The sequence below is a fragment of the Microcaecilia unicolor genome, chromosome 12 (genome assembly GCF_901765095.1).
Source record: "Microcaecilia unicolor chromosome 12, aMicUni1.1, whole genome shotgun sequence".
In the NCBI taxonomy this organism is placed as follows: domain Eukaryota; kingdom Metazoa; phylum Chordata; class Amphibia; order Gymnophiona; family Siphonopidae; genus Microcaecilia; species Microcaecilia unicolor.
The window spans coordinates 85,021,219-85,045,816 of NC_044042.1; the positions used below are offsets into that span (position 1 = coordinate 85,021,219).

The following is a 24,598-nucleotide window of genomic DNA, read 5'->3' on the forward strand; positions in this document are numbered from 1 at the left end:
GCTAGGAGCTAGACCTGGTAGCAGGAGCAACAGCCTGAACAACCTTAGCCTCCTGTGGTGGCAGATAAAATAGTGCTTTCTATTGGGCATAGCAGGATCTATCCAGCGATGTTCCTGGGAAAGATTGGTTTCTCTACCTCCCTCTGCTAGAAGGAAGGGGATAGCACGAATGAAACATTTTGAGTGCTTTCCTTTCTCGGTCCTATAATTTTTCTGTTCTATATTTTATTCTGACCTTTGTTGAATAGAATAAAGGGAAGGAGAAAGGGCAAGATGCTGGACCACGAGTGTGTGTGTGTGTGTGTGTGTGGGGGGGGGGGGGGGGGGGGGGGGACACACATGCAAGACACCCTCCATGGCAGGGGTCCATAAACTAGTACTCTAGAGCCTCACCACCATTTAGAAAACAAACCATGCAGATCTTTCCACTGCTAGGAAAAGTTAGTCATTGTTCTTCAGTCTCACTGATGGTGGTAGTGAAAATCTTATTCTTTGGGATGGGTCACCCTTGGCATCTCAGTATATACCCTGTTTTCTTTTAAGCAAGAACAATTTATCATGGTACATATAAATTACAAACAGAATACAAGAGATACAGTTGTAATGTCTACTTCATTTTGTCTTTACTCCCTTTTTTTCTTACAGCAGGCTGTGTTGGAGGCACATCTTCTCTGAAATACATCCTCAGTACTTGCAGCGATCTTTCCTCCCTCCTTCCCATCATGGATCTGAGCACATTGCTCTACTACCACACACAGAACCAAATGGCCCTGGAGGACAGGGGTTCCAAAGCCTACAACAGTCTAGCTAGGCACTGGCCCTTTTTCTTCAGAGCTGAAGGTAGGGCAACTAAGTTGTCTACAGAACTAAAACCTGTGAAAAACAGGACCAGACAGATGGTATTAGATAGCTGCCATGTTCCTCCAGCTAATGAAGTGAGAGAAAAACCTGCAAAAAAGAAAAGTAAAAAAAGAAAAATTGGTTTTCAGAGATATTTTTTGTCCAGAGAAAATATATGAAAATGAGTCTCAAGCTGCTGACACTGGAACATATTGAGGGCTTTGTAACAGGAACAATTGAAATCAAGAGGGATTGTGAAACAGTAGTTCTATTGTGGAAAGTAGTATACAAAGGATATGGTACATAAGGTCCTAGAGTTGAAAGTTCTTATAATGTGGAGGTGGAAGACTGAGGGATCCTGGCAACTAGTAAAAAGAAATGTTTGTTCATAGACTGTTAGTATCAAGAACAGCTACCTCATTCATGACTAGTTCTGAACAAAAAAAAAAGAACCAACTCAGAAATTTACAAACCCTAAAATACAGTAGTGTCAATTATCCATTGTAAACAGGACCAATAGGTGGTTGAATAATTGAAAAGTTAGATAACACAAAAAAGAGGATGAGGGACAAAAGGGCATATTGAATGCATGTTCCAAAAGAGGAAGCAGTAGCAAGAGTTTATTTTATTTGTTGCATTTGTATCCCCCATTTTCCCACCTATTTGCAGGCTCAATGTGGCTTACAATTTTTCCGTTATGACTTATGTCATTTCAGAATACACATACAATTGATAATATATAGAGAACATGAATGCAAAATGAACAGTCGGGTAAAAAAGGGAAAATATACAAATGGTATCACATATTGAACATGGATTGCATATTAAAATTAAATACGGTATAGGAAGAGAGTAATCCTATTGTTAAGTAAATGATGGTGAATTAGTTCCAATTATAAGTCATTATGGTATGTCATATTAAAGAGATGTGTCTTCAGTGCCTTACGGAAGTTAATTAGGTTGTGAATTATTTTCAGGTCCAATGGTAGAGCATTCCACATTTGTGAACGTATTAGTCTATATTTTAGACTTTTACATCTGGGGAAGTGAAGATTTAGGAAGGTTTACAAACAATGTGCCCAAATATCTTACTCAGCAGTGTGCTGCCTTTTAATTAAACATTAGAGGAAAGAGAAAAACCAGCGTGCATCACAATGACGATGCTGTGACATCACCTAGGTATGTTGGATAAGTGAGACTCTACTGTACAACCTCTCAGGCAGGTGTTGTCCATTCCAGCTAGCTAGTCAGTCTGTGTCAGTTAGCCTTAGTTTACTGTAACTACAAAAGCTTCCTACAAGCCAGTAAGGTTGCACGGTGAGCAGCTCTAGACAGCCAGCCAGCGTGTCCTTGATCAGTGTAGTGACAAATGTATCATCTGAATCTAACTTGCTAGGAGATTGTGTACAAGTAACGCTGCTCATCATTTAAAATTTCTGTCCAAATCCATGCAAATGTATAATCCAAATACAGTTCTGTGCAATCTTTTCACCAAGTTTCTCCTCCACCTTTTCCTGGCACATCTGCTGCTCTTGCTCGTCGTTGACCTTGAGTGCATCCCTTGGCTGAAATGGACCATCATCTGAAAAAGGCCCAACACACTTTTTTTTTTGTAAAATTCCAGAAATGTCTGTTCAACTCCATCACTTCCAGTGTTCCACAGGGCATCCTAGAAAAGAAAGGAAAATGAATATTAAATTCAGACCGCAAAATTACAATAGAAATATGTCCTAGTATAAACACTGCTGGATTTGCAGTTACCTACACAAATGACTGTTAAATATCCCAATTCTCCTAGAAAAACATTTGGCCTTACAATTGAGTGATATTTTGCCCCGCTTTGTGTGTGATAATCACTGGGAGAACTGTATGCTATGTAAGACAGAGGCAGTGGCCATTAGCTGTGATGCAGAAATGGTCTTTGACTTAGTTTCTTGGCTTTTTCTTTTTTTTCATCTGTTGGAACATTTTGGATTTGAGGTTTTAGAGTGTTATATCATGAATGTAGGGCTACAGTACTGGCAAATGGTATGATTTGCCCCACTTTCTCAGTCAAGATACTAGACAAGGCTGCCCCCTTTCTCCAATTTGTCCTTTTTTTTTTCAGAATCCCTGTTACAGTACCTAATTGTATCAGGGAGCTATAGGGTAAAGCTATAGGGTCCAATGGTCATGCAGCCTTTGCTGACGAACATTTTTCTATTTATTTCTCACCGGCCCTTGCACTCTTTGCCAACCCTCTTCAGCTTTTTGGACTCCTTTCGGGAAGTGCCTGTTTCAAGTTAAATCATGAGAAAACACTGACAACTCAGTGGCCTTTGATTGGGCGTTCCAATGGGGAGGGATTTCTTTCCACTATTTATATGATGTAAATATAAGACTTTTAATGACATTGACAAAAGCCTTATTACATAATTGGTCAAATCTGCCACAAATGGCTATATAGGTATTTCAAACAGCACCAGCTCCATAGAAAAGACAAACTTTCGTTTCTGCGCCTTTTTCCAGGTTTTCTGTGGAAAGAGGTGTTAATATCTTGGGTCCATCTGAAAGATATACGAGCCTATTCGAATATCGATTCAGGCCTCCTTGATGTTTCCAGCCCAGCAGCCACTGGAGAAGCCTGCCCCACCACGGACCCCATCTCCACCGCCACTGAGCCCAAGACCACCGACACCGCACCCCACATCACTGTTTAATCACCTTGATCAACTAGACCAAAGACTTAATCACTTAATCACACAAGACCAATCATTTCCTGAGTTGCCGCTGATTGATCTCACCGATATCAGCGTCCAAACAATCGCTGAGTCACCAGAGTCACCACCTGAGTTACCACCGTTACTCGAACCTGTCACTGAGTGGGCATCCTCTCCTCCACCCTCCAGCGTTCCAGTTCCAGAATATCCACTTCCTTACGTTGATCTCCGTATCCGCCTCATCCGAATCCGCAACCTAGCAGGAGACTTGGATTTGGGTGAACCAGAGTCTGTTGAGTTTCCTACACTGCAGGCTTTGTATTGTAACATCACCGAGCTGCTCGACATTCTACATTTGTATTTCCCGAATCAAGCCAGATAAATGCCACAGCAAGTCCAGCCACAGTTCACTCCAGAAGAGACTATTCCCTTACAGACTATTCCTTTACAGAAAGTTTTAATCCCCTCACCACCTCCCTCAGCCTCTCCAGTTGGTACACTCCTCCGCAGGGAACCAACCGCAGAGAACCTTGCTGCCCTCGACTACATCAAGGAACCAGTCCCAAATAAACCTGACCTTTCCCCTGTTGACAAGTGTAACTCTGAGCAGTTATCTGACACCAACACTCATTGGTCCAACGACTTTGACGAGACCTATCTTGAAGACGACACAGTCCCAGAGGACACGGACGACGCAGATAGCACCGTTGCAAGTGTTGCTTCAGCAGAAGTCACGGTAGTACACCAGTACACCCTTTTCTTCTGCTTCCCATCTGCTCGATTGTTTGCAGTTGGACTCTCGTGTGTTATCATACTTTGTATAGGTTTGGTGTTGTTTTTCACTACATTGTTTTATACTGTTGACAGAAATCTTGCTGATCTCTGGGTTACACCTAGTGCCTCTCCCTCTGGCAACTTTACCTTGCCCGTTGGAAACGCCACAGTACTTGCAACTACACCTGTACTTGCAACTACTCCCGTAGTCCTTGCCACTACTCCTGTACTGGCAACGACTCCACCAGCCTACACAACGCCCCAACACAATACCACATTCACACGCCTATTTGGACACACATCCCTCCACACGATTAAAGAGATCAATTCCATTGCCACCAGTAATACCAGCCCTTTGGCAGACACATCTGCCGCGACAGACTTTTCAACTGGCAATCTTACAGGGCCTATTGAAAATTCTACGATTGCTCCTGTCCTCACTGATTCTCCTGTTTTGCATTCTACAAGTGTTTCCGATAATAACAGTAGCTCGGACAATATTGTCCCCACTACTACAACTACTTTTGAGGATAATATTACCTTGTCTGAATTGCGAACCACCCCTCCTCCTTATCCTCTGGTGCCTAATAGTGACGTTCCTCCTCCCACGAATACTACCTTAACCACTCCAGGTATCAGAGTCCCAGCTACACGCCCGCCCAGATAGCACCCCCATTAACTGTTATTATCCCCCATATGAGCCAGACTGACCCCCTGCATAGTTTGCCTGGATATTGGGATCCTGCGCCCGACGATTGTAGTTATTGGGACCCCAATTACAGATATCATTTGTTGTGTGAGCCCTTATTACACGCCCCAGGTCCTGGCCCCGCCAGAATTGTACAACATCTTACTTCCATACTTCACAACGCAGTGACAGTAAAAGTTGCTCGAAGTATTCTTCCATTTATTAGACCTCAGACAGGTGAAGAAGTTATCTTTTGGATTGTCACTTATAAGCTGTATTGTACGGATTGGTTGCCTTGGCTTTTCATTAGAAAAGTTGGGAACAGAGTTCTTGAGAAATATTGCATTTCACCGGAGGTTCATTTGCCGCTGTACGTTTACACCCGTGACATATCAATATATGTCCCATAGCAGAGGACTAAATAATCAGCCTTCACCGCCACAAATTGTTCCCTCCCTTGAATCCCCACCGCTGTCACCTCTCAATTTAGGTGGTCAAGTAATCCCTGAACCCCCGAATTACCTTTTTGATCCTCGAGAAATAGGTTATCCCCAGTGGGACCCTGCTCCGGAAGACAATCCCAGTTGGGATCCTCTTACCCGGTACCAAACGCTGTGTGAACCCTTACTTGAGAGTTGGATGCTTGGCCCCAGCCGAATTGTTACACATACCTTGGCATTGTTTGGAGGAAGCTTGGGGTTACAACTAGAGCAGACGGAAGTGCTCTTAACACGACCAGAAAGTGGTGAAATAGTGGATTTTTGGTTAATTACATACGCCGTACTTGGCACCGACTGGATACCCTTACTATTCATTAGAGAGGTTGGATTGAGACCTTTGGAAGTATTTAGCCTTTTCGAAGTCCCCAATCCCACTGAAAAAGGAGCTACTAGAATTTACCCCCCTTACACAAGTAACCCCTAATGATATATCAAGCCTTGGTATATTTTGGAATAGTGATTGTTGTGATAGCAGCTCTTGCTAAGACCCTAGGGCTAATTTTGTTACTCACCTTAATCATTAGCCATCACTTGCCCTTTGTACAGTCTTGATACAGTGTTTAATCATGAAAACTACCAACATGATGTGCCTGGCCCTCTTCTTGTGTGTGCTCACTATGCCCATTGTACAAGGAGCACAGGACTTAGAAAATTTTCTGCAGAAATTTATAACCACCTACAAAATAACATTACCTACTACTGAACAGACGACCACGATAACCCTTGACGTGTGTGCCTACACTATGTGCGGTGAGCATCCGGTGCAGCAATATCTGTCAGCTTCTGAGATATACCTGTGTCCCTTTTCCAACTGCGGAAGTTGGGCACAGGTATGGTGGTACACAGGTTCCTGGGTTCCCTATTCAGGTAGCGAAATTCCTGATCTCAAAAAGAGTATTTCCATTATGAAAATACGAGTGTCTAACCTTTGTCCGATGACCAAATGTAATCAAGTGGCTATCACTTTCAGAGGAGTAACAGCAGTTACGTACAGAACCTATTCCTTAGGAATTGATACTACAGGCAGAGATCCAATTGGAAAATTTCAGATTATTCCCCCTCCCCAACCAGGATCCCAGAAGTAACAATTCCCTATCAGATTGTACCAATTAATAATTCCAAGGATTTAATGGCATTAGAAACAGGATTTGTAGATACTAATCTGTGGCTCGAATGGGCCCATTATACTACAAAGAGTTTGAATGTTTCTAATTGTTATTTTTGTGCCCATGCAAGAGCAGAACCAACAGTAGTCCCCTTTCCTTTAGATCTTTACAACGATCCAGATGGGTTTTGGTGTATGTTAGAGCTACTACAGGTAACAACTGAAATTAATCAGTCTTGTCAACATCTTGACAAACACCATCCCTACTTGCCCCCTCGGATGAGGGTACCTCCTGCATTCAGGATTCCAGACCCCGGTACCAGATATCATACATGTCTGGAACGATATGGAGTGAAAAATTCACGGTTTTTGGGAAATTTGACCAATTGCAATAGTTCCCTAGCAAAAGGAGCTCTGAGGGGTCTGAACCTCACAGACTTCTCCCAGGCTAGAGCAGATGTATGGTGGTATTGTGGAACCCATACTATCCACCATACACTTCACAGAAGTTGGACAGGCAGATGTGCCTTGGTCAAATTGGTAATTCCAATCATTATAGCATCCTTGCTCCCTTCTCATAGCAGCTCTTCCTCACGAGTGAAGAGACATGCAATGCCTGGATCTTTTGATGATCGGGTATATATAGATGCAATTGGAGTTCCAAGAGGGGTCCCTGATGAGTTCAAAGCCCGAAACCAGATAGCTGCAGGGTTCGAATCCGCCTTCTTCTGGTGGGCTACTATTAACAAGAACGTAGACTGGATTAACTATATATATTACAACCAGCAGAGATTTGTAAACTATACTAGAGATGCGGTTCAAGGAATTGCAGCACAACTAGACGCCACCAGCAGGATGACGCTAGAAAATCGATTAGTGCTTGATCAGATTCTGGCAGCAGATGGCGGAGTGTGCCACAAAATAGGTACACAGTGTTGCACCTTTATCCCCAACAATACTGCGCCAGATGGGTCAATTACCAGAGCTTTGAAAGGCCTTACCTCACTGTCACAAGAGTTGGCAGAGAACTCTGGTGTTGATACATCTTGGACTGGTTGGATGGATAAAGCCTTTGGTAAATGGAAGACATTTATCATTTCTGCGGCCACCACCATAATCATAGTGGTAGCAATTTTTGTATTAGTAGGATGTTGCATAATCCCTTGTGCTAGAGGCTTGGTAGAACGCTTAATTGAAACCGCAATAACAAAAAAGACAACCGCAGGACAATATGCCCTGTATGAAAATCTCCTCCCAAACACCACAGGAGACAACACATTGGATTATCTCCCTATGAGATGGACCAATCGCTATGCAAATGCCAGAGACACTGTAGAAATGTCTGCAACTGTATAATCAGGTAGTAGCACACTGGGATACAATATAATAACGTAAAGCTTTATGAAACAATGTAATCAATAATCAATATGACTATGTAATCTATGCAAATGTATACTCAGGATATAATCAGTATATAACCAAAGAATGAATGATTGTTAGCAATATATACACAGATAGGTAAGAATAAGATTGAACCTGCATATTAATAGGTTGAACAATATTGTTGTTGTAACTATGGTATGTGACTTAACTGCAGATATGGGTAAGTCCCAAGAAGGATTGAAATAACAGAAGTAGTGCTTGCGTGGTAATCTTAATTCAAACAAGTTGGACTATACAGGTTTTCAATTAGACTCTCCAAATTCAATAACTGTATAGGATACCTTCTGGAATGGATGGTACCATGGTACGTTAACCCTGGTGTCACCCTATGAGGTAGGGTGAAGAGGGGAATGTTAATATGTGTTCTAGCTTGAGACCTATCTACTGGAATAGTGGTGGGCCAAGCTACATAGCTTTCAACAGCTGAAAAGCACTGACTAGGCCTGATAATCAGCTGATGGCCTTATAGCAGGGAGCCTGCAAGAGCAGGACTGCTTGGTGAGTCTTAATGAAACCTGGTGCAACTTCCAAATTGAGTGTAACACCTACGATGAAGAAATTAAAGACAGAAATGATAGAAGTTTGGTTCATAACATGGAGTCTGTCTTTAGAAGATGGCACCCAGATCACAAGATGATATAAGAAAGATTTGCCCATGTTTGGATATCAGTATCTCAGGAGTTGTTGACAAAAAGGGAAATTGCACAATAGGTTGCAATAATAAAACGGAAAGGGGAGGTGGGCACCTGACCAGCAGTTGAGTATGATTCAGAGGTTATGCAAGATTAGGAAAAAAAAAGTCCCTTCCATAGACTTGTATTAGGACCAGATACTATATAAGAGATGGACAGCAGATAGATCGTTGGAGTGTTTCCCCAACATTTCGTAAGGTGCGGAGCTCTGGCCGGTTGGACCCACAATCTGTCTGCTGAATGTACCTGACTAATACCTGATTTGGTAAGAATAAAAAGACTATTTCTTTAACTGAACTGTCTCTGTCTTCACTTCAATTCATTTTCTACTTTTCATCTGTCTTACAATATAACACACACATAAGTAAGATTTCTAACTGTATATTTTATAGATTTAATGCGGGCACATAACTGGCCAAAGATTAACTTAGATCCAAAAAGACAGAAAGCTGTGGTCATGGGAATTAGGCTTGAACTGCGCCTTCTGATGCCTCCCCAACAGCGATACCCATGGGAAGGGGTCTCCCAGGAATTCAGGGAGGCGGTCCACAAGATCATAGAAGAACAAACCCTCTGTACACCTCCGTGTGGAAGGATCCCACGAGGGTCTATAGAGGGGTAGGTTTAAAAACAGAGGGTAAAGCTCATTTCAAATTTAATGAGCTTACTCCACAGTGTGAGATTGCTTAGGTCTTCTGGAGTTTGAACTATATTGTAAAATCCATCCTCTTCATCAGATTACAGACTGGATAAAGCTCCACTTACTAGTTACATTTTGCATCGCCTCACCTGAAAAATTAGCATGGCCTGTAAAAATAGCTGTTTAACAGCCCCACGTGGAAGGGTTTGGTCACGGATTTCTAAATGCAGACACACTGCTTCGTTGCCATTGCAAGGTAACTCATTTTCCAGTGGGAATGATGAGTAAGATATTTAACTTGGGCCACCAGACCTTACAAATTCTGAAACACTGTTGACATCGTAGAGAAACATTGGCCTTTTGCTTACTGTTGAGAACAGTACCATCGACCTGGAGCTTAATATCTGGCTTATTTGCAAGTAAGGCATTATACTTCCTCTTTATCCATTGCAGCCCTAAAGGAAGGTATGACAGAGCAAAAAGTCTTTCTGTTTGGTGGAGACAGGGCTCTTCAAATTTCCTTTAGGTATTGCAGGCAGATTTGGCTCCTTTGAGCTTTCAAAAGTGGGCAGACGCTTGGGCCAGAGACTTGGGGGTGGATATCTCCACTGATCTGCCCAGAGGCTCGATATATAAGCACTTAGTGAAGCTGACCTCTATAAGCCATCAAAAACATACCGTATTTTTCGGACTATAAGACGCACTTTTTCCCCCCCAAATTTGGGAGAAAAATGGGGGGTGCGTCTTATAGTCCGAAGGTAGAGATTTAGCAGGCCGCCCGCCCGCCGAGTTCGGGATCGCCCTCCCTAGGGTTACCTCCCCTCCCCCCGGCCCTGTCACCACCTCTCCCCTTACTCACGCGATCTTCCCTGGTGGTCTAGTGACGTCGGGGCAGGAAAGAGCCCCCTCTTTCCTGCCCAGCGCACTGCATCCTCCTGTATGCTGCCTGTGATGACGGTCTCGGCGAGATTCAAAATGGCCGCCGAGAATTGAAGTCTTTCCTGCCCCGACGTTACTAGACCACCATGGAAGATCGAGTGAGTAAGGGGAGAGGTGGTGAGAGGGCCGGGGGGGGGGGGGGGGGAGGTAACCCTAGGGAGGGCGATCCCGAACTTGGAGGGAGGGATTCGGACAAGACGCACCGGAGCACCTAGGTTTTAGAGGAGGGAAAAAGTGCGTCTTATAGTCCAAATTTTATTTTTTTCCTATTTCCCTCCTCTAAAACCTAGGTGCGTCTTATGGTCCGAAAAATACGGTAAGTCCCAAGTTTCTTTATGGGGCTTATTTAATCCTCTAGAAGAGCTTTCCAAATGGGTATCTCCCAGAACAGTCAATGTTTAAATGTTATGAGCAGAGGATGACTAGTCTTTGTAAGGTTATTCAATAAGTTTTGAAAGATATGTATCTAATAAGGGTTTTACACATCATAGGCTTGCTGCTGCTACCCAAACGATCTAAAATAAAGCATTCCTTACTACATTATACATTTCTAATGGCACAGGGAATTATTTTACTGCAATGACCGAGTACTGCTGCACCTAATCTGACTCGGCTTAATTTGTTGTATACTAATACACAATACAGAATTTTACTTGAATTGGCTAGGAATAATACAGTTACCAGACCAAACAATATACATTTGAAAATAAACCTCAACTGCCCAGGAGGCACTTACTGCCTCATCGCCAATAAAAGGCTACTATCACAGGTTCTGATTGGGGGGGGGGGGGGGGGGGGGGGGGGGAGACATGGAACCCAAGCACAATAGAAAACAACTCCCTAAGGAGAAAAAAAAAAGTATTGCTCCCCCCCCCCCCCCCCCCCAACACCAAAGGGCACTACAGGTCACAAAGTAACTAACTAATTATTTCAATAGTCAATCAAAAACACGACGAAAAAAATGTTCTACATCATGTGGAAACTTAAAAGAGTAAAACCTTTCTTCCCGAGATACATCTTCCGTACCCTGATACAGTCAATGGTAATAAGCCATCTGGACTACTGCAATGCACTATACACCGGGTGCAAAGAACAGACAATCAAAAAAACTCCAAACTGCCCAAAATACAGCCGCCAGACTCATATTCGGAAAAACCAAATATGAAAGCGCAAAACCCCTAAGAGAGAAACTTCACTGGCTTCCACTTAAGGAACGCATTGCGTTCAAGATCTGCATGATTGTACACAAAATTATTCATGCAGACGCCCCAACCTACATGCTAAACCTCGTGGACCTACCTCCCAAAAACGCCACAAGATCATCCCGTAATTTTCTCAACCTGCACTACCCCAGCTGCAAAGCACTTAAATACAAGATGATGCACGCCACTACCTTCTCTTACAAGAGCACGCAGATATGGAATGCACTACCTACAGACCTGAAAGCAATCAAAGAAACATCCATCTTTCGAAAATCTCTGAAAACATTCTTCTTCAACAAGGCCTACAATGAGAACCTATAATCTCACTAAGTCCACTCAACTATGAACGCACACCTTCTATAATTACCCTAACAACTCTCTTCCTTCTTCCCTCACCCCTTCCTTAATCGTCACACATTACTAACTGTATCCGATATCCTGTTATGACAATGTTATCAAATCTATGTAAGCCACATTGAGCCTGCAAATAGGTGGGGGAATGTGGGATACAAATGCAATAAAATAAATAAATAAAGTTAAAAAAAAAAAAATGGCATCATCAACTCGAGTTAGTAATACTGTACATAATAAATCAAAATGACTTATCTGAAGAACCAAGTTCCACTACTTTCAGACAGGTTTTAATCTTCCAGCTCCAAAAAGTCTAAATGATGTGCCACAGTAGAAGCAATTTGTTGTATGCCATCATGGTTTTCCACCACCATAAAGCAGAAAGGACTCAACTCGTCCCAATAGATATGGGAACTGTTTTGGAGTAAGAACATTCCCTGATGGATAGCAAAATGTTAATAAAACTATGGTGTTCAAAAATATTTTGCTAAAGTCCAGTTGGAGAAAAGTATATATAATTACAATGTAACCTAACAAAAGAGCCTCAACTGTCCCAGGAAAGTCTTAAGCCCCCGTTTACAAAGCCATTCTAGCGGTTCCCAATGCGTTAATTCACTTTGAATGGGCTGTGTCGGCAGTGCTGTGCGGCTTTGTAAACAGGGGGGGGGGGGTTTACTTTTTAAACAACCTTTAATGGATCATAGACTCTCCAGAACAAGGAAAAACAACAGTGTAAGAACTCCCCTCATAGGAGAAAACCATTGCTTCAAAAAAACCAAATTCCAGAAATATTCTTTATGAAAAACCAATGTAACCCTTCCCCAAATTAGAACAAATATAAATTGAAGAATTCCAAACCAACCTCCCCCCCCAAAAAAACCACAAACCATCCTACTATATAAATGAAGTGACCGACGTGCTGCAGCTGTTCTGTGCATGTGCGGCACGTCACACGCTTCAGACCGACCCACACCCACCTCCTCCGCCCGCCCCTTAAAAACGAACACAACTGCTGAACCCACCCACCTCCTGCTCCCGCCCATGTGCGGCACGTCACACATCGCCGCCCCGCCAAGGTCGCCGCCGGCCCCCCTCCACCCAGGCCCTCTCCGTTGAACTTACAGCGCTTCACCTCCGAACGCGCAGCAGACAGCAGCAGATCGCCTCCCTTCGGCCTTCCTTCCCTCCCTCCCTGTGTTCCACCCTCACCGAAGTTACGTCACATGAGGGCAGCACACAGGGAGGAAAGGAAGCCCGAAGGGAGGTGAGCTGCCGCTGTCTGCTGCGCTTTCGGAGGTGAGGCGCTGTGCATAGGCGCCCCGTATAAGAGGCTTGGGGAGGCTAACAAGCTCATTTTCAAAGCACTTAGCCTCCCAAAGTGCTTTGAAAATATGCCTCTAAGCCTCCCCAGCCCAATCGTCGACTTCCGCTTGTGGTGCAGCCCACCCTCCTGCCCCGCGTATTTTCATCTTTTATTTCCGTGGCAGCGACGTCAATGAAGAAAAAGACTACAGGCTCGCCGCCAGCTTCTCCCTTCTCTCTGCTCTCGCGGAAACAGGAAATGCATCACGGGACACTGTGTGCAGAGAGAAGGGAGAAGCTGGCGGCGAGCCTGTAGTCTTTTTCTTCATTGACGTCGCTGCCACGGAGCGTATGGAGGTAAGCTCCGCCCCCTTTAGCCTCCCCAAACAGTTGGGCTACCGACCATCTATGGCGCTGTGAGTTCAATGGAGAGGGCCGGCGGTGACGAATTTGGAGGGAGGGAGACGCTCTCGAACTAGGGAGGGAGGGACCTGGAACTCTGAGGGAGGGAGGGGGCCTGGAACTAGGAGGCTCTCTCTCTCTTTCTCTCACAATTCACTCTCACTCTCTTTCACACAGACACACACACACACACTTTGTCTCTCTCTCTGAACTAAGTTTCACACTCTCTCTCTCTCTTTCACACAGACTCACATACACACAGCGGGACAGCGACACCGGGAATGGATCCCAGGCACGTCGCTCACACACAACACACATACAGTGAACTCTTTGAAGTCGAACAATAACGCACCATACCCCATATAGGTTACAGGAAGATGTATGGGGGGGGGGGGGGGGGCAAGGAACTCAAAAACGAGCCCTACTTTGCTGCCTCAAACAACTCTGTCTCTCTCTCTGAATTCACTCTCACACACTCTCTTCTCTCTCTTTCACACAGACACACACACACTTTGTCTCTCTCTCTCACACGCGCATACACACACAGCGGGACACTGATGCCGGGAATGTATCCCAGGCACGTCGCTCACACACAACACACATACAGTGAACTCTTTGAAGTCCAACAATACTGTACCATACCCCATATAGGTTACAAGAAGATGTATGGGGGAGGGGGGGCAGGCTACTCAAAAACGAGCCCTGCTTTGCTGCCTCAAACAACTGGCTAAGGAGCAAATGACCCTCCACTGTCACAGGGACTCCTAGCAGCTCTCTCTCTCTCACACACACACACACACACACACACACACACACACACACACATATAGTAACATAGTAGATGACGGCAGAAAAAGACCTGCACGGTCCATCCAGTCTGCCCACATATACACACTGTCACTCTCTCTGTATCCCCAACTTTTCCCCGCACCCTTTCAAGCACTACACATTACGTTCATCAAATTTTACATTATATGTCAGAAATAAAAAATATTGACCGTTTTAATGGGCTTAACCGCTTGTTCCTTTATATTCGACATCACAGATGAACTAGTCAAGTCACTTATTCTTGTCTTATCCGTGCCAGAAAAAAAAAAGTGCTATATGCTGCATATTTGATGAGTGTGTACAACTTTGGAAGCAATCTCAGGTCACAGTCTAAACTGTTCATGCCATTGTGATGTCAGAAAATTCAACCTCAATAAGAAATACAGGCCCTCAGTGGTGTGAACGGTTTGGACTGTGACCAGAGACTGCTTCTGATTCAAAGTTGTACGTACGCATCAAATATGCAGCATATAGCACACGTTTATGGCACAGATAAGACAGAGGATCAGGGTGGGGGTTGTTGTGTATGTTATATAAAAAAATTGTGCTGTAAAGTAACGTCTGTGTACTGCTGTGTGCATCATTTGCTTTCTAATAAAAATTATATATACAATGCCCCTTCATTCAACTGAAACAGACTTGGTATGGGGGGGGGGGGGGGAATTTGACATCATAATTGGCAAACAGTTTAAATAAGAATAGATGAATGCCGTCGCCATCTTTGCAGAGGGGTTGTCCTGAAAGTAGTAGCAGAGGAAAACGGAGCTAAGCACTTCATGGGTACACTAGCCGTTAAGCCCGTTAAAACGGGCGAGATTTCCAGCTACCCTTCTCCGTGCCGGGCCCCCTGCACTGACCTGATAGCGCCTCTCACCTCCGTGTGAAAGCACTGCAGGCAGCAGCAGATCGCTCTGCTGCTGCCTGCAGCGCTTCCACATGGAGGTGAGAGGCGCTGTCAGGTCAGTGCAGGGGGCCCGATACGGAGGGGGGCGGTGGCGGGGATGGGGGGAGGGTGATGCGCGCGATGTTTGTTTCCAGGCTCCAGCGGCAGCGTCCGACAGTCCGACTCCGTTTCCGTCTCTGTTCCGCCCTCTGATGTCATCACATCTTGACGCGAGGGCGGGACAGAGAGGGAAGTCTCTACTGCGCATTTGCAGGTGAATCGGTCACTTGCCATTTATATGTTTGATAGCAGGGGCGAATAAAGTTAGTAAGCCCATGTAGTACCTCTAATTATGTTCTCATTTTTTTTTTTTTTTATAGGGGATTGTCCTTGAGACAGCTCGTGGGTGGGTGAAACATGCATGCATGTGGGTAGGGGCGTAGCCAGACTTCGATGGGAGGGGGTCCAGAGCCCAAGGTGAGGGGGCACATTTTAGCCCCCCGCCCGCCGCCAACAACTTTCACCCCCCCCCATTGCCGCTGCAACCCTCTCAACCCCCCTTTCCTGCCGCCAACCCTCTCCCGCCGTGTACCTTTGCTGGCGGGGGACCTCAACCCCCACCAGCCGAAGTCCTCTTCTCGGCTGTGCGGCGTTGCCGAATGATCTGATCAAGTTTGAATCTGTTTCTGTGCGTGCGTCTGACAGACGCACGCACAGAAACTTGATCAGATTATTCAGCAAGCAATGCTGCGCAGCCGAGGAGAGAACTTCGGCTGGTGGAGGTTGGGGTCCCCTGCCTGCAAGGGTACGTGACAGCGGCGGGGAAGGAGGGGGTCGAGAGGGTCACGGCAGGGGGGTCCAGGGCCAAATCTATGGGGGCCCATGCCCCCATGATAGCTACGCCCCTGCATGTCGGACGCTTTTAACCCCACTGAGCCAGATATATTCAAAAAAGATGAGTATTTAGATTCATACTTAAGCCTAAAGCAAAGTGATGTTTATTACTAAATATAAGTACATTTGAGGATAAGTTAATTGGGTGAGACAATAAAGAAGTGGATGCCAGACACATTGCTTCTTGCAGGTATTAGCAATGAGCACTGCTGAGGTTCCCAAAAGTGAATTAAAATAATAAAAGTGTAAAGTGGAAGCGCTAAGAAAGATTTGTGGTAAAATTTAAGTGTTGGATTTGGAGCGGTTTGGAAATAGTTGGATATTGAAAACACCATCTATTTAGGATCTGGCCAAGATGACAACATAGTAACATAGTAGATGACGGCAGAAAAAGACCTGCACGGTCCATCCAGTCTGCCCACATATACACACTGTCACTCTCTCTGTACCCCCAACGTTTCCCCGCACCCTTTCAAGCACTACCCATTACGTTCATCAAATTTTACATTATATGTCAGAAATAAAAAATATTGACCGTTTTAATGGGCTTAACCGCTTGTTCCTTTATATTCGACATCACAGATGAACTAGTCAAGTCACTTATTCTTGTCTTATCCGTGCCAGAAAAAAAAAAGTGCTATATGCTGACAAGTAATGAACTCTATTGTGGGCATATACCTATTTATAAAAATAAATACACAGATATATAAAAGCTCCACCCACATGCAGACCTCAAGAACATGTATAGACAAACCTGGGGAATTGGGTTCAATTCCCACTGCAGCTCCTTGTGACTCTAGGCAAGTCACATAAACCTCTATTGCCCCAGGTACAAAATAAGTACCTGTATATAATACGTAAACTGTTTTGAATGTAGTTGCAAAAACCACAGAGAGACGGTATATCAAGTCCCATTCCCTCTTAAAAGTATGGAAAACACATTTTTATAAAAGCCATTTTCACACAGAAAACGCTTTAGGAAATATTATATTCAAAGGTTTAAAAAGGAAAATCTTTGTTCAAAATTATAACAGTAAAAAAGCTACAGGGCATAGAAAAGTCTTTCAGGCAGTAAATGTGGGATGGTACAGTGCATATGCAACTTCACACGTGCGTAAACATGAGAGCAATGCAGGCAGCAGGAATCCTGAAATCACTTTCCACTGGTTTGGCTTGGGATGTAAGCTCTCTCTTTCGAGATCTCCAAACACAGGTCCTGCACCCTTCCATTGCAGCTCCTTGTGACTCTGGGCAAGTCACTTAACCCTCCATAGCCCCTGGTACAAAAGAAGTTCCTGAATATATGTAAACTGCTTTGAATGTAGTTGCAAAAACCTCAGAAAGGCGGTATATCAAGTCCCATTTCCCTTTCCCTATTTGAGATTCTAGATGGAATGTTGCTACCATTTGAGATTCTAGATGGAATGTTTACTATTTCACTACCAACATTCCATGTAGAAGCCTGCCCTTGCAGATCAGCAACGCGGCTAAATAGGCTTCTGTTTCTGTGAGTCTGACGTCCTGCACGTAGGCATTGCTGATCTGCAAGGGCAGGCTTTTACATGGAATGTTGCTAGTGGAGGAGTAGCCTAGTGGTTAGTGCAGTGGACTTTGAGTCTGGGGGACTGGGTTCAATTTCCATTGCAGCTCCCTGTGACGCTGGGCAAGTCACTTAACCCTCCATTGCCCCTGGTACCTGAATATATGTAAACCGCTTTGAATTTAGTTGCAAAAACCTCAGAAAAGCGGTATATCAAGTCCCATTTCCCTTTCCTCCAGGAGCTTCCGGACATCCCAACACAGGTCCTCAATGAGGGCGAAACCGGGTCGGGAAATATCAACATGACAAAAACCAGAACTTAAGCAACCCTCTACCGTCCCCTCTATCCGTTACTGATATGTATCTCTGCCTCTCTCTCAAATTCAAAACTATCAGCCTTGACTCCTCGTCTCACCTTTCAAGCAAACTATCACCCTGCAATGACAATGTTAACAAAACTATGTAAGCCACATTGAGCCTGCAAATAGGTGGGATAATGTGGGATACAAATGCAATATAAATAAATAAACCTGGAGGTCTTACGCGACTGACACAACAGCTACACCGTCCTCCTGTAACGTAACTTCCTCGTCCTCCTGCTGCCCCCGACGCAACTTCCTGTTTCCGGCAGGGCAGAACATGACGCGGCTGAGGGAGAGAGAAGAAGTAGCGTCAGAGGGGGCGGGGCGCCAGCGGAGGAGAAATTCGGCGCGGGGCCGGTGGCGGGCGATTTCAGCATGAGTTTGAAGGTAGGGTGAGCTGTGGCAAGTCGCGCGGAAGAGCTGGTAGATCATGGGGGGTGGGGGGACAGGACGCCCTCCCCCGGCCTGGGCTGCCGTTGGACACTCGGGGGGCCCGAGAGCTGGCCTTCAGCCTGTACATGCTTAAGCTTTAGGCACGGGGGCCCAGGGTAATCGCCCTGCCCTGCTTACCGTCCCCCGAATAGGTGTGACTTGGTATAATCACAATGCGCCTCCCAGATTGCACTGTAAATGTAAAACAGCGTGAGACCTCTTAGCTTGAAGGACTGCGTCGTTAAATGATGCGTCTGGTGTTTTGCTACTTTATCTGGCTCTTTTCTTTCAAACTATCATTTCATATTGAGTTCTAAAGATTTTCTAGTGCTTTAAGTATAAAGAAAAATACCCTTCACAACCGATCTTCTAACCTATCCTTCCTACCTAGGAGTTCTAGCCCACTAGAATTGCTCATGAAAGCTCAGCCAGGATTGCAGAGTTAGAGTTGCTCGCTGGCTCTACAGTTACTTCACAGAGCTGATCCAACCATGTTTTATGCCATGCATGCACTTATTTCCCAGGTTTTTTTTTTTTAATTTTAATGTGGTTGGTGATAGGGAAAGGGATTGAGCCTTTTTTTTTTTTTTGCAACAACATTAAGCAGCTGCAGTGGGAATGGAACCCAGTTCCCCAGGATCAAGGTCTGTTGCATTAACGACTAGGCTACTACTCCTCAGCCAGTAAGCCCTGCCAAAAGTGACCCTTGCCCTATTTAAAATAATACAGACCCCCACATCCCACTGACAATGCTTAGTTCTGACTGGTGACAGTTATCATAGAAAACAATCTACAACCATCTAAACTTCAGGAGATCATTAAAGACCTACCTGTTCAGAAAGGCATTCCTCACCGACCTAACTTAGATGCCTCAACTGTGCAACACAGCAAAACCATAGATTGACTTGAACACTATATATTCCTTACTATCTTCGATCCCTATGTACCTGAATATACCAACTTTATCCGTCCCTAATATCAAATTGTATTTGTTTCCCATACCGGACTTGGTGATTGCTTTTACGGTATTATGTAAGCCACATTGAGCTTGCAAACAGGTGGGAAAATGTGGGGATACAAATGTAACAAAAAAATAGACAGTCTTCACCATATATTATTCAAAAACCCCTATTGCTGGAAATAAAATCTTACTAGACAAAATTAAAATAACTTGCCTTAATAGACTTGGGTCCAGCACAATAATTTAAGTATCAGGCTCAACAGGAATCTGCTGTTGGAACTGTAACTAAAGAAGACTGCGAATAAAGTTTGGATCTACATGTCTAAAGTTTCTATATCTGTAAACTTATTTGCTGTTCAAACTAAGATTTTAATGAGCATATTATCTTACTTTGATTCATAAATGGGATCATAATTCTTTCTTGGCAAAATTGTAAATCATTTATTTATTAGAATTTATTTACTACCATTTTGAAGGCATTCACTCAAGGCAGTGTACAGCAAGAATAAGTCAAACATAAGAAATAGACAATTACAGCAGTAAAAATATTCAAACAGTAAATTAATATTAACACAATACATAATGAAGCATTTTAATAGACAGCATAGGGCGTAAGCAAAGATGGAACGTGAGGTAACAGAGTAAGAGTACGAAAATAAGGGGACTAATTTAAGAAAGTTGCACACGAGATCAGAAAGGTGCTTAAATATTTAGCTAGGGTAGGAGTGGATAAACATGTCCTTTTATAGTATGTGCAGCCGGTGTCATGCCTTGTGTGTATGCGATTAGCAAGTTAGCTACTTCTTCCATTAAAGGCCTGGTTGAAGAGCCAAGCTTTTACCTGCTTCCTGAAATAATGATAGTCTTGTGTTAAACGAATACTTTCAGGCAGTGCATTCCAGAGTGTGGGGTCCTGGGAACTATTCCAGAGAAGGCTTTGTTGGCAGGTAGCACATTGTGTAATGTCCTTTGAAGAAGGTGTGGTTAGGGATACTCCTTAGGAGGACCTTCGTAATCTTGGAGGTGTATAGTGGGGGATCCTGTTCTTGAAGTTCTCTGGGTCATAAGTACATAAGTGTTGCCATACTGGGACAGAGTGAAGGTCCATCAAGCCCAGCATCCTGTTTCCAACAGTGACTAATCCAGGTTACAAGTACCGGGCAAAATCCCAAATCAGTACAATACATTTTATGCTGCTTATTCTAGAAATAAGCAGTGGATTTTCCCCAAGTCCATTTTTATAATGGCTTATGGACTTTTCTTTTAGGAAGTTATCCAAACCTTTTTAAGCCCTGCTAAGCTAACTACTTTTACCACATTGTTTGGCAGTGAATTCCAGAGTTTAATTACATGTTGAGTGAAGAAATATTTTCTCCGATTTGTTTAAAATTTACTACTTTGTAGCTTCATTATGTGTGTTCCATACTCCTAGTATTTTTGGAAAGAACAAGCGATTCACATCTACCTTTTCCACTTATTATATAGACCTCTATCATATCTCTCCTCAGCTGTCTTTTCTCCAAGATGATGAGCCCTAGCCACTTTAGCCTTTCCTAATAGGGAAGTTATCCCATCCCCTGTATCATTTTTGCTGCCCTTCTCTGTACCTTTAATTCCATTATATCTTTTTTGAGATGGCGTGACCAGAATTACACACAGTATTCGAGGTGTGGTCGCACCATGGAGCGATACCAAGGCAGTATAATGTTCTCATTTTTGTTTTCCATTCCTTTCCTAATGATACCTAACATTCTATTTGCTTTCCGATTAGCCGCTGCACACTAAGCTGAGGTTTTCAATGCATCATCAATAACATCTAGACCCCTTTTCTGGTCGGTGATTCCTAAGGTCAGGTTCCTCTTTCCCACATGCATCACTTTGCACTTGCTCACAGTCAACTGCCATTTGGATGCCCAGTCTCGTAATGTCCTCTTGCAATTTTTCACAATCCTCTTGCAATTTAACAACTTTAAATAACTTTGTCACCAGCAAATGTAATTATCTTACTAGTTAGTTCCATTTGTAGATCATTTATAAATATGTTAAAAAGCAATGGACCCAGCACAGACCCCTGGGGAACCCCACTATCTACCCTTCTCTATTGAGAATAGTGACCATTTAACCCTACTCTCTTGTTTTCTATCTTTTAACCAGTTTTTAATCCACAATAGAACACTACCTCCTATCCCACGACTCTCCAATTTCCTCTGGAGTCTTTTATGAGGCACCTTGCCAAATGCCTTTTGAAAATCCAGATACACAATATCAACTGGCTCACCTTTTTCCACATGTTTGTTCACCCCCTTCAAAGAAATGAGTCTCTACCATTTTGCCTGGCACCAATGTCAGGCTCGCTGGTCTGTAATTTCCCAGTTCACCTCAGGAACCTTTTTTTCTTTAAAAATCAGAATTACATTCGCCACCCTCCAATCTTCTGGTACCATGCTTGATTTTAAAGATAAATTACATATTACTAACTATAGCTCTGAAAGTTTATTTTTTCTTTAAGGGGCTTGAAGATCAGATAGTTTTAAATTTAGCCCTGTACTGTACTGGTAGCCAGTGAAGTTTATGCAAAAATGGTGTGATGTGGTCATGTTGCTTACAACCTTCTATTAGTCTTGCTGCAGCATTCTGAATCCATTGCAGCTGGTTCAGCCCCTTTGTAGTCAGACCAGTGTAGAATGCTTTACAGCAATCCAGTCTGGATGTTATCATGGCATGCACAACTGAGACCAGACTTATTTTCTCAATGTAAGCGTAGTTGTCGCAAATGATAGAAGCAGCTCTTGAAGTGTGCTTGGATTTAGGGGGGATCAGAATAAGTGTTGCATCTAGCTGTAGTCTAAGGTTCCTGACTTGTGATTTGAGGGGGAGTTCGTATTTCCCAAAAGAGATTTTGATGTCTGGTATGTTGTGCCCATTTGTGGTGGAACTCTTTCAATCATTTTGGGAAGAAATTCAGAGCAATATCTCAACCATTATTATTAGTGTTCTATAACTATATGAAGTAATGGTGTTGGGACGGGAAGACTATGGGGTGTTTGTCATTTTTTTTATTACCAGCAAAATATGGAAAAGTAACTCTCCTCCTTCCACAGATGAATGGCTATGTAAATTTTCTTATGAGAAATTATTGGGAAAATGAACATTTGATGATCTGACCTTGTTTAGAAATGCTTCTGTCCGACTTATAAACATTCTAACATTTACTTCATGTTTGATTAGTGAAGGGTGAAATGAAAGGGAGAGTTAGTGAGGGAAGCTTACACTCATTTGAATAATCTGAGACTTCAAACTTTTTCATTGAGGCAGTCTTGGTCTTAGGTTGTTTGCACAATCACTTTTCTAAAAATTATTTATATTATTACAAATGTTTTAACTTTGTTACAGATGCATTGCACTACGGTTCTGTAAACTTTGTCTCTCGTTGTTATGCTCACATTTTTTAAAACTCAATAAAAAGAGTTGACTTGTGCTTGTCCCATGCTTTCTTGAAATCAGATACAATCATTGTCTCCACCACCTCCACTGAGAGGTTGTGCCACACATCCACTACTCTCTTCATAAAGTATTTCCTTAAATTGCTTCTGAATCGATTCCCCTTCATCCTCATCTGATATCCCCCTATTCAAGAACCTCCCCTCAACTGAAAAACACTCCTGTGTATTGTAAAGGGGGGGTCTGTTTCCTCCTCTTGGGTGGAGCCAGCAAGCCTGCAGGGCTCCCAGGGTTCCAGGACAGAATGCTGCTGATACTGGGACTCAGGGCCAAAGTATTTTATTATCAAGGCAATTTCCCAAAAATCATAATATATTCTTCAAAACAAAAGGTACAGCCCTCTTTATATAGTCTTCAAAAGAAAAAAAGGTACAGTCCAGGTCCCAAATCCCTCAGCAAACGCTCAGCTCCTAAAGATCTCAGGTCTTCTATTAGGGCATTAGTTTTCCCTTCCCCCTCCTTCAGAAGGGTTTAGTAAGAGTTCAGCACAGTTCAGAACAAATCTTCATAGACAGTCTTCGCACATCAAACCAATACCACAAATCACCTGCCTTTTCACAGCACAGAGGGAACCCTGTAAGGTGCAGGGTTGGCAGTTTCTCCCACCTCTCAGCACCATGCCCGGTGTGGCCTCTTCCACTGCCTTCAAGTGCTGGGCAGGGCAACCTTTGAATTCTCCCACTCCATGGTAGCTGGCTCCTCTCCCTTAGGCAGCTCTAGTGGCAGGCTACTTCCTTCCTCCACATACTCCATGGAATCTCTCTCTCCCTTCGTCTCTCCTTCTTCCTGGTGACTGAGAGCCTCCAGGAAATCTCTCCCCTTCTCACAGCTGGGGGGAATTATATACTGATGGTGAAGCCAGGGAAACTGAGCTTCATCCTTCCCTCGCCCTCTAGTGGGGAAGGGAGTAACAGGCTCACCCTGCCTTGAGCCATTGCTCCCCCTGCTGGGACTGGGAATCCATTCCATCTTTTTAGGACTACTCGCCTCACTCATTCTTGCAAGGACCTCTGGGACCCTTAATTCTGGGCTCAACTGCTTCACTGGGGAGTCTCTGGGGCTTGCCTTGTCACAGTATTTATGATAGACATTTAAAAATCTCCAATTCATACAAGGTGGTGATGCACAGCCAGAACAATCTACACATGTGCAAAAGACAATTTTAGCAGAAAAAAAATATTTAAATAATAGTACACATTAAGGCATAGTATTGTACTTACACTATCAACACAATGCACAATAAAACATTTTAATAGACAGCATAAGGTGTAAGCGAAGAGGTGGAACATATAGACAGTATAGAGCAGGGGTTCTCAACCTAGTCCTTGGAACACACTCAGCCAGTTGAATTTCCAGAATATTCAGAATGAATATGCATGAGATAAATTTGCATGCAGTACCTCCACTCTATGCAAATCTGTCTCGTCCATGTTCATTGTGGGTATCCTGAAAACCTGACTTGCTAGTTGTGTCCTGAGGACTGGATTGAGAACCCCTGATACAGGGTAACAGGAGTTAGACAGAAAATCAGGGGGCTAACTTGAAGAAAATTGCATGTGAAGTCAGAAAGATGCATGAAAATGATCTCAGCTAGGGCAGGATTGCAGCTGATATTAATCC

At 43.7% G+C, this 24,598-nt stretch overlaps 1 protein-coding gene and 1 long non-coding RNA gene across 2 annotated transcripts in view; one reads left to right on the forward strand and one right to left on the reverse strand.

Annotated features, from left to right (window-relative positions):
* Positions 1–596: 596 nt before the first annotated feature.
* Positions 597–23,720, reverse strand: LOC115481443. Its single transcript, XR_003943965.1, has 3 exons — positions 23,710–23,720; positions 22,219–22,225; positions 597–701 (listed from the first exon to the last, which is right to left on the reverse strand). It is a non-coding gene; the product is annotated as an uncharacterized LOC115481443 (long non-coding RNA).
* The window catches only part of ZNF652 (zinc finger protein 652), a 227,072-nt gene continuing 220,874 nt past the window's right edge, over positions 18,401–24,598 (forward strand). Inside the window, exon 1 of the mRNA XM_030220564.1 lies at positions 18,401–18,471. The gene's annotated coding sequence lies outside the window, so the exon portion shown is untranslated. The remainder of the gene's footprint in view (positions 18,472–24,598) is intronic.